The sequence below is a fragment of the Varanus komodoensis genome, unplaced genomic scaffold, assembly GCF_004798865.1.
Source record: "Varanus komodoensis strain SLA01 unplaced genomic scaffold, ASM479886v1 scaffold468, whole genome shotgun sequence".
Taxonomy (NCBI): domain Eukaryota; kingdom Metazoa; phylum Chordata; class Lepidosauria; order Squamata; family Varanidae; genus Varanus; species Varanus komodoensis.
Window position 1 is genome coordinate 1 of NW_025336040.1, and position 26,722 is coordinate 26,722.

General features: G+C 40.9%; 1 long non-coding RNA gene across 2 annotated transcripts; it reads left to right on the forward strand.

Moving 5' to 3' along the window:
• The first annotated feature begins 609 nt into the window (after window positions 1–609).
• Window positions 610–25,056, forward strand: LOC123030694. Of its 2 annotated transcripts, XR_006416150.1 has the most exons (4): window positions 615–2,514; window positions 5,188–5,316; window positions 13,517–13,652; window positions 25,044–25,056. It is a non-coding gene; the product is annotated as an uncharacterized LOC123030694 (long non-coding RNA). The 2 variants fall into 2 exon arrangements; XR_006416149.1 differs by lacking the exon at window positions 25,044–25,056 and having other exon boundaries at window positions 610–2,514; window positions 13,517–21,212.
• The last annotated feature ends 1,666 nt before the right edge of the window (window positions 25,057–26,722 follow it).

The window sequence follows — 26,722 nt, forward strand, 5'->3', positions numbered from 1 at the left end:
ATGGAGAGAGAGAGAGAGAGAGAGAGAGAGAGAGAGAGAGAGAGAGAATCTTCTGTTCTCCCTCTGATTCTTATAATGAGATGGCAGGGACTGAACTAAATAAATGAAATGTAGGAATCCCCTACTACTAAATTTAACCACTACCCTTGCAATATGTGTATTATCTTGCAACTCACCACTGGTAACAGGGAAATTGGGGGAGAAATGGGATCTTGTTTTAGACTAAAAATAAAGGTAACATTTTCAAAACAAAGAGAGAATGTCAGAATACTGTTTTTGAATAATCCTGGAACATGCAGTCTGTTTACAGAATTCAAGAAGAGTCCTTGCCAGATCAAGACAAGGACTTATTAGTTCAACATCTTCTTTCCAGGACAGGTGTACAACTTAGGATAATACTGCGGTGTGTAGTTAAGCCTTTATATTGTTGGGGGGGGGGGGGAATCACACAGTGAAATAGAAGCCTTTATTACTTATTACCTCCAACAGGAGTTACTCTTTAACTCCTGGGTTATACATGCGCATCACTAGTCCTGGTGTGGAATGTGCTTCAGTTGCTTTAAAGAGCAGGTTAGAGTGAAAGGACAATAAAAACCTGTCTAGGGAAGATCATAAGAGGAAGCTGGTCTATGCTTAGACATAGGGGACACTAGTTCAGTAAGAGGAGCATTTTGCCCACTACTTCTGTGTAATTTGCACCCCCGAAAAATCGTTGAACATACAAGAAATAAATAAGCAGTCTATTAAAGGGGGGGTTTGCTGGTAGGTTCCAAAAGCATAAGAGGAATGTGGGGGTGGTGGGAAGAAACGAATTCCACTTCTTTCCTGGGAAAAGCTGGTGCTCTACTGACACGTATGAACTAATAAACAAGCTACGGTCTGCTCAGTCTTCCCTCACGCTTCGGGATTTCTTCTTTTCTCTGATTCCAACACGGAATTAAGTTTCAAAAAGCCTGGCTGCCGCCTCTTGCTTCGGCCAGAGCTGCTCCATTGCCTGCCTCGTCGTGCCCGTCGCTGGGCGACTGAGCCGAACGTTTCCTCCGCAGTTCGTGGTGGGGGCGGGCCGGTCTTTTGGCGCGCAAAAGTGGCGGGAAACGCGGGCCGCGGCTGGAGCTTCCTTGGCCAACCAGAGCTTATGTCAGCGCCTGAGGCGATCCCCTATAGACACTGACCTGAGAGTATGTCCCATAAAACTCAGTGGGGTTTACTTCTGAGGAGACAGACATAGCTTTGAATAGGGCTGGGGAACAAGGGAGAACTCTGGTCAGGGCAGCGTCCTTTCTTGACCTGATCTTTTTAATCCGCCTTTGATCAAATGTGGTCTAATAGTCTAAGCTGACCCACACAGAACAACCCCACCCTTATGTCATTAACTGAGTGAGAAGAGAGGGCAAAATGCACTTTCTTTATTCGTGTCAGAAGCATCACAATAGACTATTAGGCCACATTTGATCAAGGGTGGATTAAAAAGATAAGGTCAAGATTATACAAACCCCCAGTTTTGCCACCACATACCACAAATGTGTATGGTAGATTTATAGGCATGTAACAGAGATATTCATCAGGTCAAGATATTAATTAAAATATATGTGAGTCCAGGAGATCACTCACTTGTGACCCCTTATGTGCTTAACAAGTGAAGCTGAGCTTATTTGTTAATTGTAAATAATGTAAGTATTTTGCTTAAAGCACTGTATCTGGTGAAACCTCCATTAACCTCCCCTTGCTCTTTCCAAAATTACATGGCATACCATCTGCAAAAAAGGTCATTATATAAAGTTTAAATTCTATCTTTGAAGAGTGCCTTATTTCATTACCCACCTTGCCCCCCCCCATACATACATACATATATTAAGTAGTAATTTGGATTCTTTTCTTTATGACTCCAGCTCTTAGCTGTGGGTTTTCCTACCATTTCCCACACCATGTATATTAAACAGCCAGAGAACATTGGACGGTTTCTTCAAAGTGACCTGAGACTTCAAATAATTTTGTTGCATGGCGTCAAAATTGCTAAGTGTTAGCGTGTGTCCCCTTCTCTCGCTCTCTTTTAAAATTTATTTTAAACCTTCTCAATTGGTTTTCTATAATTACCCCTCTGTGTAAATGTCCCTGCAACCATTTGGAAACCAGGATGAGGGAAGAGGAGAAGAAAAGGGAGTCTAAAACTGCGCAGCAGCCTCTTGCTCAGACAATGTAGCTCGAGATTTTTATGAGGAAAGATGCACAGAACTGAGCCTACGTGCTACTCAAGAGAAAGTTTACGAACCCCGCTGCATCGTCCTGGCTCCCGTTATCTGTGGAAAGACCGTATGCCCAGCTGTGCTCCCTCAGGAGGGGAGGGTCTTGGGGGCAATTCAGGGGCTTCTGAGACCTGGTAAATCTGGGTGATGCGCCACATCGTTCGCAGCTCGAAGTGCCTTGAAATTCCGCCATTCGCTCCGGTCACCGACTTTGTCTCTGCTCCCGCCCGCCTCGTGGGCGCCTTTGTCCTCCCACGATCGGGCGCCTCTTGTGAGTACCAAAGTTCCTTCCTGCAACTTGTTACACTCGCCTGAACGTGTCGTTCTACTCCGGATCATTGAAGCGCTCAGCTTGCGCTGACCCTCTGCTTTTAATGGAATAAGTAAAGCATTAATCTTTTCGCTGCCCCCTCCCCCGCGCCCTGATTCCTTTCGACCTGTCCGTGCACAAAGTCGGGTGCAGCTCCGGGTTAGGGCAAGCCCGAGCAAAAACAAAAGCCAGCGGGGAGAAGGAAGCGGAATCCTTCGCAGGGCGAGACGTCTAGCTAGATGGGCAGGCCGACGGGAGAAAGAGGGGCAGGTGCACGGACCCCGCCACCGCGAGAGGCTTCGCTTCTCGGCTCCCGGTGATTTAAACTTAGTTCCGTTCTCCTTGATACCGGGAGTGTATTTTACCCCCTTGTCTTTGGTCGGATACAGAAGGTGAATCATGAAATCCTTTTGCTAATAGTTTATGAGCCATGAGATTGGAAATGTATATGGATAGACCAGAGCGCCAGACTAAAACCACTTGAGAGCCTCTCTGAGCCTGCGAGAAGCGGCGATTTAATATCCCAGCGCGGAGCAGAGGGCGCAGGAGGCTCGGGCGGCTCCCGGCCCTTCGCGCCGAGCAGCAGCCGCGCTGCAGGGTCGCAGCAGAGCGCGGAGGGTCCCTCGCCAGGCAAACAGCGCCGGGTTAAGGAGCCCATGAGACGCACGAGATGGGCTGTGTGCTTGCGGGCATTTTGTCGCCTAGAATCCAAGTGGGCAAACTAGCAACGTGCCTACTGATGTCTCCAGGCACTTATGGAAAGGATGCCCCCTGCATCCTTGCTCACGTATGCACAAGAGACATTGTGTACACACGGGCAATACACAGTCTCTGCATAGGAGTGCAATGGAAAGTGCCTGTATTTCATATCATAGACTAGTAGAGTTGCAAGGGCCATGAAGGCCATCGGGTCCGACTCCCTGCTTGGAGACCTGCAAATATGGACAAGGTCTCGATGGACAGATACCCAGTGATATGCAGCCACTTTAAGACACGTTGAACCAAAAGAAGCAAGGAGTTATACAAGGGGTTTTGAAGACTCAGGAAACAGGCTACAGCCACCTGCTTTGGTGCTGCTGGAGCAAACTCGGAGGGAACTTAGGGAAAAGATATAAAGACGTCCGAGAGGGGAGAGCGAGCAGGAAATGACAAGAGGAAGAGGGGAAAATGCAGGTAACTGAAAATGAGAACATAGAAAAGTGACCAAGGAAGAACTGGGGGTGGGGGAGGGCTGGAAGAACTGGGAAGGGATGAAAGGTGAATGAAAGAAGCTGATAATGCAGAGCCAAAGGAGAACTATTTCAGCCAAAGTCGTCTCCTCCCGCCCCATTTCTTCTAGTTTCAGTGGGGGACTTCGGGGTCTCAGACAGGCTCGTTTTGACTGAGCTTCAGAAACCCCGCAGTACAGGCGAGGACATTTCCTAGAGTCAGTGCCACATGATGCCTGATGGCATCACACACACACACCCTCCCCGCCACTGCCAAACGCAAACACTCATCAGCTCCACTCAGTGCGCGCAGAGGGATGAAAACCTCCATGGAGCGAACTGGCAACATCTGTCCGGAAAATTCTCAGAGGCGCAGATGCATTTCTTTAGACAGGTCAGCACTTCCTACCCGGGCTGCGGTGACAGCTACCTGTCGGGGGAGGAGGAACCCCCTTTCAGAGCTCCAGGCTCGGGATCCTTAGCAGCGGCAGCTTTGCCTCTGACAGGGAGCCAGTCTCTCAAGCTCTAAGAAATCAATGGCCCCCAGAGGCGAGCCACGGGCCGCCGTGACGAGGGGAAGCCCTCCACATGCCAATACTGTTAACAAAAGTAAACGAAGAAGGGAGGAAAGGGGAACTGGAGTTCCATTCATAGGACCCCCACTCTCTCTCTAATAGGCTTGTTAATTAGGATACTAGGTTGTATGGGCAAACACTGGACTTGTGTGGTCCATCTGTTTATATAGTAGAAAGATACTGGCCAGTTATTTCTCTAGCTACGTTAACTGTGGGGTGAGTGGCAGCAAGTGCCCTAAGTTCTATCAGTGGGGATTGTTTTTATATAGGAAGACGAAAATTGAAGTGTCTGTGGATAGAATATCTTAAGTTACCTTTAGCTGTCTTAGAACCATTTATTTTGCAAAATGCTTTTTAGTAATCTATCATCCTGTCTTCTACCTTTCTTGGCGGACTTAAATGTCTGTGTCTAACGCTGGCTGATTTAAAAATCCCTCGCTGATCATTCCATATGTACACGCATACAGCCTCTTTGTGTGCCACCCCACCCACCTCACCTCTACTCCATTATCATTAACATGCCCCATTAATAACTTTTGCATAGATTACAGCCACTGATAGCACAGAGAAGCTAATGCAATGTATACTACTGTCTTAACAACATTCAATAAACACATGCATAATCACCGCCAAACCCGAATCCTTTACTATAATACATCCATAGTTTTCTGCCCTAGCAATTGCCTGGGGGGGGGGTTAATCTTCCAAAGAGAAAGGGGGGCTCCCTGCGCAAAATTACGCCTTCTCCTCTCATTTGTTAGCTGATTCCATCAAAAAGTTCGCTATTTATAGGCTACACACATGAACCTGGAGTAGTACAAACCCTCCCGTGTTTGTTCCCTTTTGCAAAGTGACCGGTTCTACAGCTTTTGATCGCTTTGCTGCGGGAGCTGCGGAGAGCACGAGCTACGATCAAAAACAGGCTGAGAGAAGACCTCCAGCTGCTGAGAGTCGGTGTAACCTGCTTTCTATACAGCCATGTGAGTACCTCACCACGAGATTCCTTCTTCTTCTTCTTCTTTATAATATATGGCGTGTATTCTTGGCAAGGAGAAAGCTGTTATGAAAGGGAGGAGGGGAACACAGAAAGTAAGAGTTGAAGACGAAAGAGACCACGAGGGGAAAGAGGAAAAGCTTTCTAAGCGAATGACTGGTCTCCTGAGCCCAAATCGGCTGACTGTTTGCAGCAAAATGATCAGATGTCGCTTCGTTTCACTTCTCCTGATAGTGACATTTAGGCATACTCCCTAAAGTTGGACAATATTGGATAGATCTTGTATGAATGAAAGCCCAAGAAGAGGGATTCCGCAAGCAGAAGTGAATGCAGGGACAGGTCCCTCCTAAAGTCGACTGGAAGCAGATCGCATACTCGCCAAGGGAAGCCGGGTCCACTCTATTGTGGAATGGGGACAGAGGGCCCTAGAGAACCTATAGAAGAGTGGGAAGGGAACTTTAGCCAATATCTCTCCAAGCATCTTAGCGTTCCTTCCTATAAGCTTTTCCTGCTCCTTGTAGTAAAAGCACACTTGCATCTCGCCAAATCATTAAATTGCAGGTTGCGCGCGAGGCAGAGACTGGAGACTGAGAAATGCAAATCTGCCTGAGCAGGAAATGGGGCTTTTACTGAGCAAGCATGTTGCTTACAAGGGGTGCAATCAGTTGCCAGAAAATCCTCTTCTGGGGAGCAGGGTGTGTGGCGATGGTTTTCTGCACTTGCACGACCCGGGCTCCCGTCCCTCTTTAGCGTGGCATGAAATTAACAAAGGCGGAGGAGGCTTCGTGCCCGGGGTGTCACCTCTATTCATAAAGGAGAGGGACAGGAGGAGCGAGAAAGCTAAAGAGCGCCGGTGAGTGGCTGCGCGTGCTTCTCGCCTCTGCACGCACAGTTCAGGCACAGAGCGGAGGAGAGCTCGCCTGGGCTCGCTTCTCCTGGTACCAGGCTCCCGGGATGGATGGGTGGCATTTGGCAAGCCGGAGGGTTTGCCATGCCTAGGCGCATAGCTGAGGGGCCAGCGCAGTCCTAGAAAATAGCAGCAGCAACTTGCAGGGGCTCCGCTCGAACTCTGCTGCCTCATGTGGAAAAAGTGACTTCGATCCAGGGCCATTTATAGGCGACAGTAAAGCCTCCTTTTCAGTGCGCGGCAGCCAGCGACAGCAGAGCGAGCGAGCGAGGGAGCGAGCTGCCTTCCAGCTCTGTCCCTCCGAAACCCTGATCTGACCTCGCTCGGTTGGGGAAGACGGAAGCCTGCTTTCTGCTGACCCGTTGAATTGGCTGTGGCAGGCCAGGGCACGTAGTCAGAAGAAACTTTTCTCCACCTGCCTTTTAGGTCGCACATACTTGCCTGGTGAAAGTTGGCCAGGAAATGTAGTAGTTCCCATAACCAGGTATATGGCAATCTATTTTTGTTTTTATTAAAGGATTTACCCTAATCTTTCTTTTGGGTCATCCCTGCATATTTGAAGTAGTGTCCTGTACTCACTGCCCTAGAAATAAACAGAAAGGGCCATTGCTTTGCATTTTCCTTTCATCAAATTGTACACCCTGATGAATGATTTTTTCAATATCTTGAACACATATCAGGATGAATTAAATAAACTGCTTGAAACACAAAGTCCTACACTGTTTCTCATCTCCCCATTCTTTTGAACTTCATTTCCATCACTTTCTCCCTCTGTTTTCATACAAAAAATTAAGGGATATAGAAAGAATAGGGCTGCAGAGGAGGAGACATTATTGTGTGTGGTAGGATGTCGTTCATTTACAGTTGAAAAAGTTAAATTTGAGATTAGCCCCACTATAAAGTATCCATTCCCACAATCTTCAAATGCTCCTTAACTGTAAATTAAAAAACAACTCCCTTCCCAACATCCCCCACAAATCAACTATAGTCACTGACCACAATGAAACAATCTCTAATCAGGTGTTGCAGGACCTGAGAGGACAGGAGTTATTTGCACTGTAATCATTGTAGTAGATTGTACTGTTCAGTTTCAGTACATTTTGCCTATTTTGTTTGAAGATGAGCACAGTGTTGATCCAGAACTTTTTGAAACATGTCTGGAAGTTTGTTTGACTTGTTAAAAGTTTTGTCTTAGATATGTAGTTGTTTTTGAAAACTGTAAGTGTTCCTTTCTCACTAATGAAACATATTGAAGGCATCAGTATTACTTTTATGGTCTAAACATTAAAGCAACTATATTGTTCCAAACTGATCAATCCCATTCTTTATGGGAAGAGAGCCTATACAATATAATAGAACCCCCTTTGATTCAAATTGCCAGAGTTCACCTGCACAACATGTTGGCTATTACTTCTAATGTTAGGACAATGTACACCACCATTTGTACAAACAGATTCCTAGATTTTGGTAAAGAACAAGCTGTTAGGTTAACATATAGCATAAAAGGTATGGAATATCCTTGGAAAACATAACTGACCATGGTTTGAGGGCTGCAAGAAATGGGAAGGAATATATTAATTGAGCCTTATACTGATTGTCCTTCCACATGGGCAGCCCTGTGAACTGTAAGGAGATATTTTGTGCCCTGTGTTTCTAAAAAGATTTATAATATTTTTAATGAGACTTCAAGTTTGTTTCTTGTTAGCTTTGTAAAATATTTTAATTGTAAAGTCTGTACTTATAGAAGATAATACCCATGACCTTTTTTGCTTCATTCATTATTATTTGTTAGTAGTTTATTTGAATGATTCTCATCTACAACATATTGAACCCAACTTCTCTTTTGTTATTTAAACTGATGGCCCCTAGGTGGTTCAAAGCTACTGGAACAATCATGATGTTCCAAAATACAAACACACAAATCAATAAGAAGTATATTCAAAAATTTCATTGTGCTGGTTCATATAACAGTATTTTCTCATCTCTTCATTATTCATCAATCATTTCAACTGAATGTGTGGGCTGTTTCTTGAAAAGTATTATGTTTAGAGCAATATCTGGTGATAAGAAACCTCTGTGATAACACAAGTATGTCTTAATTTCAACTTATAGTGATCAAGCAATGAGAAATATTTGTGTTGAAATCAACCAGCAATTACTTATAGTAATACGATCAGTGAACTGTTCTGCCTTAATATTCAAGAACTCTTAGTTGTACTGGGGAACCCTGGTTCAGCAGATCAGAAGAATCTATTCCATATATTGCCAGTGTTTCCCCAAACTCATTCCAGTTGCCCTTCCTGAGCTTTACCAAAATCTCATTGTAGGATTTTGCCGTATTTTAAAAATCTTTCTCAAACTACTCTTTATCTCCAGAATTGCCTTGAAACAGTCACTTACTCCAACTCTTTCATGTGTTCTTCCTCCCAGCAATATCCTAATTCCAATTGCTCCCAACCTCTCATATGGACATATTTGGATGTATGAAGCTGCTTTGTACTGAGTCAAGTCATTGGTCCATCTAGACCAGGCAGTGGTCTCTAGTAGCAGATGTTCACATCATGTACCAACTGATCATTTAACTGGAGATGCCACACATGTATTTTGTGCCTTCTCCTTTCATGCATGTATTCAATAACTAAGTTATGATAGCCGTATCACACTTTATCACACTTAAATGGTAATCCTTTTTCCAGTTCATGCTATGTATCTTCCAGCTCTCCTCAAAAGCTTTCCTTCCAGCCAGCCTCAAAACTTCTGAATTTTCATTCATGCCCTAAGATGGCATGACAAAATATTTCAAAGTAGAATGTTTTAATTCAGATTCTTCATGAAGAAGAAACTGACATTTTGCAAGATTTTAGTAATGTACATACAGTAATTGGTAATTTAGTAATTCACACATAGTTTGGGTATATTAGGGGTGTGGTATTTGGGTTCCCTTTGCACAGGATTTGAAATTTAGGTGCAAATAATAAAGTCCTCCTCTGTAGGCAGCTCTGAAGTGATATAGGGAATAGCTGGAAAGAAGGCCAACCCCATTAGGTCGTTATCACCCAAAATACTTATAGATCTGTAATCTGAATCCTACAAATGGTAAGTTCTGGATGTAAAACCCACGTTTATTAAAACTGTATATAAATTCTTATTTAGTAAAAGAGCATAAAATAAGAGGGTAAGTGCTTTTTGAGTGAGGGAAGAAAATGGCGTGAAAGAGAAAAAGGTAAATTGTGGAAAGCTGACCATTACTTTGTCCTCTGTGTCAGGGAGAAAAAAAACCTGGGAGATCTTCTATTAGGGAGATCTTCTATCCACTTTGTCCAAACTGGTGATCAAAATGTTTTTCCCTACAGAAAACTTTTGGCTGTAGTTACTTGGCCTTGATCCTACTTGAGCACAGATTCAGAGTCAAGTTTTGTTTTTGTTTTGTCTTTTCCTGAAGAAGTCACGATTTCTTTCTGGTGTTGCTGTTCACATTCTTAATATGGCCATAATGTGTGCTACATTCCTTGGATTTTATCCTTCCTTTGCATCTAATTCATCTCTATGTATAAATGGTGCCTACCACAAATATCTGGACTAAGATATTTCAAACAATTAAAATTGTAGTCAAGATTAGAAGGAAACCGGACATAAATCACAAATATCTGAATGTATTGTCCACTTTTAAATTTAACTGGATGAAATTCTTATTTAACTGGACCTAATCCTATAGAACAGGTTAGTATTTTTATTATTCAGTGGCCAAAGCCATATCCCAAAGAACTCCCAATATGGAAGAAAGAGAAAGAAAAAACATATGAAAAGAAGCAAAATCCTTTTACTAAATTGTATGCTGAGTCCAAATGATTACTATCAATGACTATATAAAAATTATGGCCAAGTTTTCATTAAGTACAAAAATATATGCTTATCTCTGATCAAGGAAAAAACAACATCATCCAAATTCTAAATCTTCCTCCAAATTGGGTTAAAAAGTTGAAGCATGCATGTACACATGTACAAACACATGTGCATACCATTCCTGTGCACATGTTTTTTCCAAGACTGAATACTCAGAATCATACTTCATATTTTAAATTACTTTTAAGTTGCAGTCCTGTACAAGTACTTCTAAGTAACTGCATACAGAACTACAGGCTTAAAATGGATCTGGTTTATGAATGGGGTAAAAACAAAGCTAATTGTCAATGCCTTTTTCTGTCATTATAAGACAAACCTTTACATATACTTTGATATATTTGATGTGCTTATTCCTGTAAACTACTTGGAATTAGGACTGGAGTAACAGGATAATATAGTAACAAAAACTACAGAGTTAGTCCTTTTTAAAAAGTGTATATGGGATTGGGGACTGAGACATGCCATTGCTTCAGTCAAGGCACACTATAAGCTCAGTAGTTTACAAGAGGGAGTCCGATTGTAAAATAAATTAAGGGATTAATTAAAAGAAATAACTGAGGTGAGATGGTAGAAAGAACTAGAAAGAAGACAAAAAGGAGAAATAAACATCTAAGGACAAAATTCTGTGTGTGTTTACACAATAAAAAGTTCTGCAACTCTCACTATGTCTTAGCAACCACTTTTTTTGGTTCGAGAAAGCATAAGATTCCTCCTAAAAAAGTCAGAACAAGAAATAGTGAGGAAAAGAAAGATAGAAAAGGAGGGAGGCAGAGCAAAAGACTGTAAACTGTGAGAAGAAAAGGCATGACTTTTCTTGATATAAAGGTGATATAAACAATTTAATTCAAAGGTGTTGTAAACAATCTAATTCAAAGTCTTCTTTTCCAATGACTTTCCAGTTCTAGTTTAAGTGTGGCATGCTGGGGGCTCAGGCAGACTTTCTGTGATGAAGTTTTAGAAGCCCTACTATATAGAAGAAAACATTTTCCAGAGAGTTGATGTCACATGAGGTCTGATGGTATCACACAGACATACTTCCCTGATGCTGCCAAACTTAGTCATCAGCTCCCTTCACAGTGTGTGCAAAGGGATGAAAGGCTCCATGGAGCAAACTGGCAACATCTGACTGGGATTTTTTCAAAGATAAAGATGCATTTCTTTAGACAGATCAACACTTCCTACCCAGGCAGTACTAAAAGCTACCTGTCAATGGGAAGAGGAACCTTTTCAGAGCTCCAACCTGAGAATCCTTAGCAGCTGCAGCTTTGCCTCTGATAGGGAGCCAGTCTCTCAAGCTCTAGGAAACCAATGTCCCCTCTTGCCACTTGTGCAGAAGTGGAAGATCTTCCCTGTCCAGCCAATAGTATAAGGTTTGTTAACAAAAGGGGTAGTAGAAAGTCCACCCTTGGGAAATATTAGGGGCATTGTACTTCCAGGATCTCTAATAATCCATGATACTAGACTATATAGGCAATAATTATATGATACTAGACTATATAGGCAATAATTATATGATACTAGACTATATAGAGAAAGTCTGCATGCTTTCCTAGTGTCAAAATATTAGCCAATCTTTACGCAGGGATAGGCAAACTGGTGCTCTCCAGATGCTTTGAACTACAATTCCAGTCAGCTCTAGTTAGTATGGCCAATGGCCAAGCTTATAGAAGTCCAAAAGCATCTGGAGGACAGAGGACTGCCTATCTCTGCTCTAGCACCTTGTTGCCCTCTTCAGCTGAGTGGCAGCAAATGAGTCATGCATAATGGATCCTCATGATTCTTGTGTTCACAGTCACAACAGTCCTGTGAGATAGGTTTCTATCAATCCCATTTTACAAATGAGAAAATGATTGACAGATGAAGATCTCCCCATGCCTGTCAATGAGTTCATGACCGGTAAAGAATTTTGGTACATGTTTTTATAGTCCAAGTCTAAGTAACTACAGAACTAGCACCTGGAAGATCCACCCATCTCTTTTTACAATTCCCCTTCTCACCTGTCATTCTGGATATATAGGCAATTTGCAGAAGTCAATTTTTGTGGATACTTACTCAACAAGCCCATGGTATTTTTAAAATTTTGCCAGTCTACAGAAATCAGCAGACAGAATGCCACTAGCCTAGCAAAAAATTATATGTTCCCCCCACCTCGAGCCCCTGTCTTTACTCTGTCTCAGCAGCTGCAGCTGAACTCCTTTAATTCTTTTCTAATTCTGCTTTAAAGAGGCACCAGTCCTTCTAAGGTAAGACACTCTTGGCTTTCCATCCAGCCTAACTTAGAAAACTCTTCCAGTCTAAATGAGAAATGTATTCATTCCATTCTTGAGGACTGACATGAAAGAGAAAACTGTGTGGGATACCTCTATTGTGATTATCTTAGAAAAGCAGGAAGTAGGTTTGGATAAAGACATTGGGCATACTGGATAAGTATGGTGCCCTGTAAGCAGAGTCTTTATATCGCTCCCAGTTAGACAAGATCAGTAAAGACAAAAGTTGCATTAAGACATTTATCAGGCTGAAAGACAGTATCCATAGAAGTTGGAAGAAGAAGTTTGGATGGATTTTAAAAACCAGAGATTCTAGTTTTAAAAAAACAGACTTTGCAGAGACAAGAACTACATGTTTAGGTGAGAATTTCTGGGTGGAGGAGAGTTGTGGCTGAACTCCATATTAACTGGAGAAAACAGTTCGCCTATTCTTTCTTCTATGCTCTCTCTATAGTTCTGGGGTGTATTCAGCCTAAATTTGAGAAATTGTAAAAGCAAAGTCTGAATGTTGTTTCTCCAAGCATTCTGCTCACATCCACAGTTCAGGCAGGTGCAGTGCATGGTCCTGCCTGCTTGTTTTATAGGTGAAATTCAAATTTTATATCGGGTGGGGAGCTGATTTTAAAAGCCCACATCCATACTACTCAGGATCCCTTCAGAGTCTGTGTTGGTTCCTTTCCTGTTTCTTCCCACTTCCATTCATACTGTACAGACCTGTATCACTAACATCCCCTTCAACACAGAGTGTCATTAGTGGTGCTATGGTTCATCTCTCCATTGTGCATGTGAAGAACGTAGTAAGAGTAAATCTTATATCTATAGAGAGATATCAGTTAGGAAAAACAAACACACACCGTTAACAACCCTCAACAACACATGCAAAATTGTCGCCAAGCTCAATTGTTTGCTAATACACCCACAACTTGGAGCCCTGAGAGCTGCCTGGGAGGGGTGGCTAATCTTCCAAAGGGAAAGGGGGGTTCCCCATGCTAAATTACGCCTTCTCCTCTCATTTGTTAGCTGATTCCATAAAAAAAGTTTGCTATTTATAGGCTACACACGAACCTGAAGTAATACAAACCCTCCCGTGTTTGTTCCCGTTTGCAAAGTGACCGGTGCTGCAGCTTTTGATCGCTTTGCTGTGGGAGCTGCGGAGAGGACGAGCTACAGTCAAAATCCGGGCGTGTGAAGACTTCCAGCTGCTGAGGTTCCGAGCGCAAGGAAACCTGCTTGTCGCACAACCATGTGAGTACCTAGTTTCCACGATCGATTGCCTTATGCGCTGCCAATTTCTTGGCTTCCCTCCTTCCTTTTCTTTACTGTACATGATGCGCTTCAAAAAAAAAAAAAAAAAAAGGAAAGAAAGAAAGAAAGAAAAGAAAAAAAGTGGTTTGTATTTCATATCTATTTGAAAGCTACGGTGAAAGTGCGGAAGTAAGGAGGAAAAGCGTAGGTAGGAGATATGGATGAAAGATACAGCAAGGAGAAGGAAGGCTTGTTAAGCGAATTCCTTGTCCCTACTTAGCTCAGAATTAGAAGCACATGACTGCGCGCCCTCCGTCAAATTCTGCCCTTTCCAAGAGTCTCCTTCACTGCCCAAGGGCGAGCAATACAGTGATAAATAATCTGGCTATTACTAAAAGCACTCAGAATGCGGCGAGGCTGGAGATTTTTGAGATGCTCCAACAAAAGTGACTGGAGGGACAGCTGCCTCGAAATGTGATCTACAGACAGGCAATATTTTCAGCAAAGGAGCTGAATTCACTCTCTTTTAAAAGGGGGATAGAGGGTCCTAGGCAGCCTATTTCCCGTGAGGAGGGGGAAAGTGGAGCTCACAGATTATCCCCTGCTGCTCTTATCCTTTCTAATGCCACTTGCATCCAGCCTAGGCGTTAAATTGCAGGTTGCGCGCGAGGCAGAGACTGGAGACTGAGAAATGCAAATCTGCCTGAGCAGGAAATGGGGCTTTTACTGAGCAAGCATGTTGCTTACAAGGGGTGCAATCAGTTGCCAGAAAATCCTCTTCTGGGGAGCAGGGTGTGTGGCGATGGTTTTCTGCACTTGCACGACCCGGGCTCCCGTCCCTCTTTAGCGTGGCATGAAATTAACAAAGGCGGAGGAGGCTTCGTGCCCGGGGTGTCACCTCTATTCATAAAGGAGAGGGACAGGAGGAGCGAGAAAGCTAAAGAGCGCCGGTGAGTGGCTGCGCGTGCTTCTCGCCTCTGCACGCACAGTTCAGGCACAGAGCGGAGGAGAGCTCGCCTGGGCTCGCTTCTCCTGGTACCAGGCTCCCGGGATGGATGGGTGGCATTTGGCAAGCCGGAGGGTTTGCCATGCCTAGGCGCATAGCTGAGGGGCCAGCGCAGTCCTAGAAAATAGCAGCAGCAACTTGCAGGGGCTCCGCTCGAACTCTGCTGCCTCATGTGGAAAAAGTGACTTCGATCCAGGGCCATTTATAGGCGACAGTAAAGCCTCCTTTTCAGTGCGCGGCAGCCAGCGACAGCAGAGCGAGCGAGCGAGCGAGCGAGGGAGCGAGCTGCCTTCCAGCTCTGTCCCTCCGAAACCCTGATCTGACCTCGCTCGGTTGGGGAAGACGGAAGCCTGCTTTCTGCTGACCCGTTGAATTGGCTGTGGCAGGCCAGGGCACGTAGTCAGAAGAAACTTTTCTCCACCTGCCTTTTAGGTCGCACATATTTACCTTGACAATGCAAGGCATCTGCGTGGCCGAAAGTTGGCCAGGCCCACGAGGCATGTAGCAGATCTCACAAACCGGAAACATTATTTTCTATGAAAGGATAATGGTATTACTTTTTTTTTTCGTGCTGAGGTGCACAGACATTAAATGGGCTGGAAGCATTTGCTGTGATTGATAGTGTCTCACACACCCCTTAGAAATGAAGCAGTAAGGGCTGTCCCTCGCATCTCTTCAACACCAATTTTATTAGAATGGTTAAAAAAGACATCCCAGTGAATATTTATTTTAAGCTGGGGGATGCAGAATGGCAGGCTAAACAAATTTGAAATGAAGGGTCATGTGTTTTTCTTCCCACCCATTAACCATCTTTTCTTTAATTTCCCCACATTCACTAAAAAGGTAAGAGTTAAAGTACACATGAAAAGAAGCAAAGCTATCTCCTCCAAAACAATGATTTGTGATATATAGACCGGAAAAGGATGGGTGGGGAGCCATGGAAGGATACTTGTTCGACCTCATTTCAAAACCTTTCACCTCAAATGCTCTTCCCTACAAAGCCTGAAATCTCACAATTGTCAATTATTCCTTAGTTAACAGCAGAAAGTCAATAAACTCAAATAAACAATCAAATGGTAGCAATCTCTGTTTCCAGGATTATGCTTCAGGCCCTCTGGTGTTACAAAGTATTTGTGACTGTGTCCCAAGCCAACTTGCGTCATCTGTTTCAGGAACTTTACTAAAAAATGCTTCAGACCGTAATTTTACTAAAAAATGCTTGAGACCGTAATCCAGAATTGTGGATTTAGAGGGTTTTTTGGCATTTAAAAATGTTATCTCTGTGCTACAAGTTTACTTCCAGAAATGTAGAAATAGGTTGACCTGTTTTAGTTCATGTAATGATGTGAAGGTTTTAAATCTGGAATAATGCTCTTACCAATAATGCTTCTTACCAAATTAGCTATATTGTTTTGCTTCCACAACTGGAGACCCCACTGCTAATATTCTACAGCCCTGTGATGTTGAAATCCTCTGGAAGAACTGTGATGTTTGAAAACAAATGAGTTAAAAGAAAATGCAAACAATTAACAGTGTTGGTCCACCCCATTTTATTGCTCATCTCTTGATGATTCAATGTCTGATGACTCAGATATGTTCTGCCTCCATTGTAAAGCATTGCATAGAGGTGACACAGGGTGAAATGAAAGTACAATGGGTGATATGAAGGGTTATATACTGCCTCTCTTCAAGAGCCATAATTTCCTTCTAGAATTGACTTATATCAGTCACCTGCTTTAATAGTTTCATACCTTTTCATTCTCAATAACACCTACTGCTTCAGCTCCTCCCATGATGTCCACTGGTATTTTGGGAATTTCTTCTCCTCGTGTAAATAGCAGTTCCAGAGGGAAGTTTTCACTGAGAATGTGATTTATATTATAATCATAGCAGGGAAGAAAAAGTTTAACTTTCTTCCATCTATTGCAGTCCCAATCCTGAACAGACTAGCTACCTACAGCTTTGAAAAGATAAATGCAACATCAAAGAAGTTAAATGTCACACATAGTTTGGTGATCACCACTTCTTTTCCCTGTCCCCCCATCCCCCATGAAAAACCACTAGTGAGTCCCAACATTTCTTAAGTTTAATTTATTCTCTTCAATGGCCCTCATATTACTTGAAAAAATATTGTCCTTGTATTCAGATTGATTGGTGATTGATCCAAATAAATGTTGTACTTCCGTATATTCTTAAAAATCCCATCTCATACTGTTTGGGCCTATTGAAACTGTACTACTGGATTTTCTCAGACACAGAATTTTAAATGTGTTTCCTCCATATGTAGCCACAAAGACTTAACTGGAAGCCAGGTAAAGGCATACACTGAGATGCTGGTGCTATCTCCTCTGTGCTAAGAAGATAGCTCAAAAAGTATATTTTTTGGCACTATATTAGGCATTGCTTTCTTGAACCTTGGGATAGCTCAGCAAACATTTATATTACAGGCCAAAAGTATGTCCATGGAGGGGGAAAACTTTTTTTCTCCGGTACCACAATGCATGCTCTCAATGGTGTACAAAGCTGCAACTTGATGCATTGCTTATTTATTTGGAGCCCATTCTACACAAGAAGTTATGGATCAGTGTTACTGGGAGAAAAAAACTCCTTGCTAATCTCAAGTAAACAAGAGGAAAGGAAAGGCAAATTAAAAGAAACAAGCGAAGAAGCATGGGAATATGTTCAACATTCCATGATCAAACCTTCTCTCTTGTTTGCAAATAATCTGCCACCCATGTCAATCATTCCAGAAAAACACTGGTTGACACCAAAATTTTCTGATGCAAACTATTTAAATGGGCTTAAGAACTACATTGTACTTTTCTGTATAAATGCCATCTCTGCAACTGAGCAGTTTTAGCTTACTTTCCATTACCTGCATGAATATATGAAGAAAGCTTCAGTTGTAGGTGAGAGGGAAATATTTGGCATTTGGACTATTTTTAATTGTAGCTATTTGCAAATAATGGTGTTCAAGGATACAGTTTAACATAGTTTAAACTAAAATCATCATGACATATGTAGAGATGCCCAGAATGGGCATAGTGTACAAAACAGCAACCTTAATTAATTTTCTACATTCCCGTTTTAAATCATTGTATGTGTGTGTATTCATCAGTGTATAATGCAAATGTAGAATCAGCATTATAGAATGTAATTTGATTTTTGTTCCATGCTCTGTCTCATGTAAACAACTTTCAGACATAGCACAAATATCTACAAAATTCTAAAATGTGCTTTTTATGTACCTTGTATCATTTTTATATACTGGCCAAGTGGCAGATGCCCTCAGGGCAGTGTACAACGTCTAATGCCAAACTGATGTGTTTTTAAGTATAGTCAGCAGGAATGTATATACTAACTAACACTGATTGAATGAATATAGCATTATGTATATATTTCTTAAATTAGAAAATGTCTGGAGAAAATTAAAAATTCTTCAGCTTAAAAAGCTTCAAGGAAAATATGTAGTTAACATTACCTAATACATGAAAAGGTTTCACAACCCAATTTTTGATTTGCATTAATGGATAATAGTAGGTACTTTCACACTGGTTCCACAATAATTTCTTAGGGAAACTGTATTAAAACACTGCTATTAAAAAAAATGAAACACAACTTTCAAAGATTAGACCCAACCAAAGATATAGCATATTCAGATGAATTTAAAATAGTTCAAAAGAGTGTTGTTTCATAAAGCGTCTGATCAACAAGAGAAAAAAAAAATCATACCCTTGGTTCCCCCTTTCTCTTAGTTTCTACTTAACTGGGCTTTTAATGTCAATACATTGACATCACAATACAAATGGGGTTCCAAATAAAGTTATAGGGTTCAATGCAATAAAGGCAAAATATTAAAGTATTTAATATGGACTGCACATTTAGATGAAAAGAAGGGGAATCTGTTGAAGTATGCATAAATTTAGATTTTGGCTGTTCTGAACATATCAAATCTACCAACAGTAAGTCTATGTGATAATATGAAGACTTGAATGAATTTTATTTTGGAGATTGATACCTGTATTGTACTACTAGACAGGTTGGTGCTATTTACTTTCTCATCTATTGTTTAGTTATTATTTTAAAAGCTGTTTTTTTACTGCATTATATTGTTTTTCGCGTGCCATCTCTATAACATTATGGCATTATAAATTCCTATCGTATCTTTATATATATATATATTTGGGGGTATGCATGCTTAGGCACAATGCTTTCTTGTGCAGTCGCTTATGCTTTCTTTTATTGTTGCATACCATCTGAATATTTTGTACATGACAAGTAGTATAGAAATATTTTTAAATAAATAAATACAAAAGAAAGTTGTATGTATGCATGAGAGAGAGAGAGAGATAAGATTCCATTGATAGCAACCTTCAACAGTGCTTCCCAGATTGTTGTATGATAGAACATTATAACAATAAAATAATGGTATAATAAAATACATATATAACTCATAAAACAGCAGTAAAACGCTCATTTAAACACTTTAAAGGCCCCATAGACCCGGGAAAGTATCCCAGCACAAACAAGATTCCCAAGGGAGAGAATTCCACATACAGTGTGTCGGGGCTGAAAAGGCTCTTTCCTCCTCTTTACAGGGCTTTTCTTTAATGGGAACCTTGGGATTGGTCTTATTGGTGTGGTTATGGGTAGAGGAAAATATGGTTGTGGGGGCAGTTAATAGGACAGTTAAGGAGAACTGAATTGCATTTAGGTATGTTGTGCCTCTTCCTTCTGGTGTCCCACCACCTCCAAACTGAAAGGATGCTGGTTATCTTACTAGCTTACCCTCTGATTTGTTGCTGGTGTAGAATCCTAAACCAAACCAGGATAAAATTTTTAATTGATTATTTGATTGTGGATGAGAGGGCTGACTGGATACACATAAAGACTTGGCTTGGAGAAATGGAAAAGAGTTAGTCTCCCAGTTGTGTCCATCTGAATATGTGCTGTAACACCAACACAGTGTTGAGGGCCTAAGGGTGGGGGATAGCTGTAGTTTAGGAGTGCCAAACTTTTCACTGCAGGCCTAACTCAGCAAGAGGGGCACCCTAATCTAGCCTATGTTGCTTCTCAGAAATCCTTCAAGCAGAAGGTTTTAGGTTCTGAGCCATACATCTTAGAAGAATCCCCATAAAAGACATCTGCCCACTATCTCCAAACTCAGTTGGAAACAATAGCGTGAATTTCCCTGGTGACTTGTGCCAGTAAAACCTGCTGTTACTGGACGGACAGTCTTCTTCATGCAGGTGTGTTCCAGTGTTGATCTGGTTTGATTTTGTGTGCTGTAGTGTTTTTATTCTTCACTGTTGACTTTATCATTTTTATGCACTGGTTTTATTCATTGTTCTGTTTGTATTTGTGCTGACTGTATTGTACATTGCCCGGAGAACTTGAGTTATTTGGTAGTTTAAAATCGCAAACCAACATGCAATAAACAAATAAGCAAATTTGGGAGCAAGAATTCTTTCAGATATCCAGATTACAAAGCTGCATAAGGCTTTAAAGAGAACCATCAGCACTTTGAACATGCTCAGAAATGTACTGGGAGCCAGTGGAACTCTTTAAGTATTGGCAAGATATTATTTTTATTTATTTGTAGTATTTTTATATTGCTCTTCAGCCAAAATATCTCCTACAGCAGTTTACATTTAACAAATTAGACAAGACAGTTCCTGCCTACAGGCTTACAATCTAAAAAGACATGACACACGAAGTAAAAGGAATGGGGAAGAAGGGGAAATGTATTATTTCAGCAGGGTTGGTAGAATGGCCCTGCTCTTCTTACCTCTCTCAGTATAGTCTGCTGGAATGGTTCATACAAGTAACAGCTAAAAAGAGCGAGCATTCCTGGGAAAAGTCAGCTCAATTTGCTCTCTCTTTTCCATTTATCTTTCTGGAACTATAGTCCACGTTTTAAAATGTTCCCAACATATCAGTTCCCTCAGTAGCAGTTCCACCTAAACTGCAATCCTAATTCTTTAGCAGAAGTATAAACCCACACAAAACAGGTTGAATGTCATCCCTTGGAGTGAACAAGTGACCTAACCACAGAAGTTCCATCTTGTCAGAACTGAGTTTTAGATGATTGACCCTTATCCAGTGATCACTGATTCCAGACACTGATTCAGCACTTTCACTGCCTCACTTGACTCAAATATAAAGAAAAGTTGTTTACAATGTTAAGTACACTGATGATATTTTACCTCAATTTTATATTGCAGTTTTGTATTTTAACAGTTTATAATCCATTAGGCTAATATTTATTATTGGATGCATTAAAATATAATAAGTAAATAAATATAAATTCCCAGATATCCTTCCCAAGGATTTCATGTAAATGTTAAAATGCCACAATGCCAAGAACTATTTTCCCAGTCTCATCTTTTTGAAAGAAGCCCTCCAGGAACGTGTAGAAAACCTGCAACCTGTGCTCCCAGTTCATAATGCTTATCCAGAAGGACATCATGGTTCATGAACTCTGCCAAAAGGTCCAAAAGAATTAGGAGGATCACATTAAACTTGTCTTCCTGGAAGACGTATAGAGAAGGGAACAAAAATGATCAAAAGGCTGGAGCAAATCCCCTATGAGGAGTGCCTACAACAACTGGGAATGTTTTAGGTTAGAAAAAGGGTGAGTAAAGGGAGACATGATAGAGGAGTTTAAAATTATGCATGGTGTGGAGAGGAGAAGAATCTCTCCTCCTATAATACTAGAACTTGGGGTCATCCTCTGAAGTTGACTGGTGGGAGGTGCAGGACAGATAAAAGGAAGTATTTCTTCATACAATATGTAGTTAAACTGTGGAATTCGCTGCCATGAAAAATGGTGATGGCCGCCAATTTCGATGGCTTTAAAAGGGGATTGGACAATTTTATGGGAGAGAAGGATGTCAGTGGCTACTAACCTCGCTGGCTATGGGCTGCCTCCTTTACCAGAGGAAGCCTGCTTGCATATACCAGTTGTTAAGAAGCTTGGGCAAGTGGAGGTTCTTGTACCCATCTTGCCTGAGGGAACCTGTCGGCAGCTGGCTTGTCACTATGTGAAGAGTGCTAGGCTGAATGGACTATTGGTCTGATCCAGCATGACATAAATTCTTACATCAACCCTCCAGATAGTTTATCCAAAATTAGATCTGAGAATGAACTGAAAAGAGCCCATCCAAAAATATTAGAGGGCAATATGCCTTGATCATATCCAGAAATAAAAATTAGGGCAGGGAAGTTTGGGCAAAAAATTAATACATGGATAAATTTGAAAACCTGATTTTAACTCTTCATTATCACTGTATATTTAATGAGATGAAAGATGATTATAGACAGGATTAAACATATATTTCTAAGAGACCAGGGGGGAGACATGTGACAAGATAATCAAAGTAAGTTCACATTACATAGCCCTCAAAAGAGTCTTCAGAACCAGCCAAAGACGTTTTTTTCTCCTGAGGCAAAGCGGCAAATAGTGCCCCAGATCCGAGGCAAAGTGCATAGTACTCAAAGCTGTTTTGGCAGAAAATCCCACAAGTGCCTCTCCATTTTCCTGAAAGTAAATATTTAATAATTAATAAAAGGACAAACTAATTATTGAAATTATTCATTTATTTTTGTTCTACCCAATACCGAATACACTCTGGGAGGTCTCCAACAGTTGCTAAAACAGGACCTTAATGCAATAACACAACTGTAAAATTGTTTACTTAATGCAACATTTAAAAATATGTTAAAAGCTACAGTGATATTCAATACAAACTAGTCAAGTTTAAAGAAATCTGACATGGCTCCCCCTTCAAGCCATTCAGTATCCTTAGTTGTCTTTAAATGCCTCAGCACAGAGGGCTGCCTTAACGTGATACTGAAAGGATGACAGAGTTGGTGCCAGGTGGGTCTCGGTGGGGAGGTAATTCCACAATCAGGGAGTTGCCAATAAGAAAATCCCTTCCTCTTGTGGCTTCTAGCCAAGTCTCTGTCAGAAGTGGCACTTCAGGTGAAAGCTGCATAAGCGGATTGTACGGTCTGGGTAGATTGCAGATGGGAGAGTCATTCCATCAACTGTTGCAGTCTCAAATAATGTAAGACTTTCTAGATTAAAACAAGGGCTTTGAATTGTGCACAGGATCATTTAGACAGCTAATGTAAGCAAACCAGAATTGGTATTATGCATTCAGACCTTCTGATCTGACCATGACAAATAATTGTTACTATTTTTAAAGAGGACAGTGGACTTGGATGCCCAATTAGAATTAGTATATGTTTATGTTAAGAACACCCAGACATAGAGGAAATAAATGCAAAATTATTGACTTTTTTCTCACAAAGGATTTAATTTTCATGTGAAGCTGTAAATATCATATTATAAAAGATCTGTTAAAAGTTCAACATACTAGCTTGTCTCCAGCACAGTTTTCATACTGGAGTCATTCTATTCTTTTCTATGAAACTGAACTGTTACTAGAAAACAATAAAAATACGGGCTAGCAGTAAACATTCACTAAGTACTTTTAAAGGAATTCAATTGCTTTAGTTAATATTACTTCCCACATTATGAATTTAGTTTCTCAGGAGAATGCTTTGTTACACTTATTCTGTTTAATTACATGTAGATAAAGCAAACCTGGGGCAAGAGGGTGGCTCATATGATAGGGTTAATCAGTTCAGTTGGAAGCAAAAAGGCAAACAGTTTTCTGCATTTTTAAAGAGAGGAAGTCCAACAGAACTGAAGAAAACAGACTAAAGCTTAATCCAAGGCATGTTTGCATACAATCGGAAATGCTGCAGTCCATATTAGTAATACTAGTAATACATATTACTACATAGAAAGTCCCATTGAACTCAGGAAAACTTACATATGAATAAATGTGCTGAGGATCATTATAACCTTCTCTTGACAAGATAATGAAGGAGCAGCTACATCAAAGAGATGAGAATTATTTGTGAGGATTGGGTCCATTCCATTTCTGGCTAGACATTCAAAGTATGAGATCACTCTTCAAATGTCTTCAGGTTTCAAATAATATTTTTATCTCCCAAAACCATAAACCAAATTTAGCAAGGCGGGAATGAGACCAATAAAGGTGACAGCAATAAATCTACTGGATTGCATCACTTTGCTGTGCATAGCATAATATATTTGTTGCTGGATTCGGAAATTACTAACCACTGCATTGTCTTAATCTGCACAAAAAATATTTTACATTCATTCCTGGCTTCCAGTGCATTGTACTTTCTGTGCCTCCTTCAGGAAGCAGTCACGATTGCCTCCACTTGCTGCAGGCTCACTGTCAGTGGCAACTGCAGTTGTCAGTGGCAACATCATAGCACTGCAGAACAAGTGAGGTGGAAGAGCCACCTTGCTTGTTTCAAGGCAGCAGGTTGCAGCTGGACATTCCCCATTTAAAACTGATGATCAGCTGAAACAGTAATTTGTAGCATGAGGGGAAACAGGCAAAGTATAATTGCAAAGGAACTGAAAGTGAGGCATATAGGGTATCTCTGTGAAATTTACATTTCATAATAAGCATAACCTACCTTGCAGGTAGGTTGCTGGGTTATGAAGTACACAATAAGCATAACCTATGTTGCTGTGAAGGTAAAATAGAAAGAGTAGAGTTGTGTAAGCTGTCTCGGTTTCCCTTTTGGAAAAAGGCGGGATATAAATATAATAAATAGCATCTCTGAGGCCTATTATGCTGGACACACTGGAAGGTTTCAGACACAGCAGTAAATTATACTTTATTGTTACCTGCATGAGCCTCAGTCTCACATTTCCTGCTCCTTCTGTCATGGGCACAAACAGAAGCTTTTGCTTCTGATTTCAATTAACAAGTTTTTTATGTCTAAATTCTAAGTTAGTTAATCTCATATTTTCCAAATATATTTTTTATAAAATAAAATCCAACATTGTGCAACTGAGTGTCAGCTTGTGCAATTACATTTTCTCCTACTCTCCTCTCTGAAGTCCCTGGAACTCTCTAAAATATGCTCAAGAAGTCCACCCAGTCCTCTAAATATGTTTTTTGAGTGCATGGGGGCTGTGTGGGAAGGAGGATCTCCACTCCAGAGTTCGTCAAACCAAAGCAGTTCCAACAATGAGAAGATTTAATTGGGTCTCACCTTCTGTATTTTCAAAACATAAAACAATGAAGACATTGAGTAAAACAGTAAGTTGCTTGGTTCTTAAGTTACAAGTGACTTCATAAAGTCCTACAACTTTCAGGATTTCCCAGATATCCATCAACTAGGTGGCCATTTCAGAAAGACAAATGTTATTATGATAGCACATCTCTTAAGGACTTCTGAACTATGGCTAGTTGAAACAAGACAAGTTAATTACTATGGTTTCAAGTTGAATTATTTCAGCTAACCATAGTTAACCACAATTTGTCTAGATTTGGACAGAAAGACCTGGTTTGCATGACATTGTACAGCGCATTGCAGGTTATTTAACCCACTAGAGTTGTCATGCACACGGGAGCTACTTCACATATCCATGCCCCATTCAGGGGTTGCTGCATCATGCAAATCCAATGAGTGTGCGTTATGCTAGGTTATGTAAGTGCTTTTTAACCTTCGTATAACCTACACTCACCAGTTTCACACAGCACAACAATGGTGACTGTACACACCCTGCATGTACTGCAGCATGTGGGTGAATTTACCCATGGCAGGCTGTCATGTCATGCAAACCAGCCTAATGTTAAGTTGTGACTAATTGTGGAAGCAAAAACTTTTCTTTCATTCTTTGCTTCTTTTGAATGCAAACTGAAAACCTGGGGTAATTAATGGTTCAAATAGGAACAAGGTGATAAACCCAGAATCCAGCTAAAACCCAACAAACTAAACCAGTGGTCCCCAACCTTCTGGGACATGGGGGGCAGATTAGAGTCATTAAATCAAAATGTAACACAATTATTCACCTACCAATTTAGATCAAAAGTAAACATTCAGAGGTCAATGAAGAAATGTTAATCTGAATGTGGTCCATTTTGGAACAATATTTTACTTTGGAATCCTTTTATCTAACCACACATGCTTACCTAGTCACTGTGGTTTTTGTGGCTTTCTTTTAGCTAGTGCATGACTGTCCAAGTCAAGGTTTGTGACAGATAATCTTAATGTGAAAATGTTCAACTATAAGTCTAGACCTACATTTGGATTTCATCTTGGAAAAAGTTTCTTCACAGATGTGACTGTGAATATGCCTGCACCAAATTTCTTTAGGTTGACAGGTAGATCACAATAGAAATCTAGCAGATTGTTTTTTCTTGTAATTGTCTCTGAGATGATCACTGGTTTGCAACTCAATTAACTCCACCTGAAAAAAAAAACTTACTTGCACCTTTGGTGCTAGTTCAAATGAATTCTAAAACATTCTCATTTCCTTTGCATGCTTATGGCAATCAGTGAATCTGTTCTGGAACTCCACCTGCAATAGGCTAGGTGTTTTGATGTGTGTTTCAACATTGAATTGTAAATCCTTTTCAAATTTTAGTTCATTGCAGCATGAGAAGTTTGAAAAGTTACTTTCATTAACTTGCTTCACAAACGTTTAGTTTTGCTTCAAAAGCTTTTAATTGAGAATACATGTCACACACAAGCTTTCCTTTACCCTGCAATCTTGGATTCAATGTGTTCAGATGCTCTGTGATATCAGTTAAGAAAGTCAAATCAAAAATCTATCCAGGGTCAGAAAGCACTTTGAGCTTCTCCTTCCTCCTTGAGAAAGACATCAACTTGATGACAAAGACAGAAAAAATGTTTGAGGACTGCCTCTTCTAAGCCACCTGACTTCTGTATGCACAATACAGCTCCATATTCTGCATCTATTTCTGAGAGAAAATTATGAAACTGGCGATGAGTAAGGCCATGATGCCTGATGTAATTAATGCTGCATACAACAGTACACATCTCACTTTCCCACTGAAGAATCTTACTACACACGGCTTGCTGATGGATGATGCAGTGAAAATGCATGGGAAGTGTACCGTTTAATTTCAATATTTCTTCATTGATTCTTACAACTATACAGTTTTACTTCCCACCATAATCCTTGCACTATCAGTTGTGA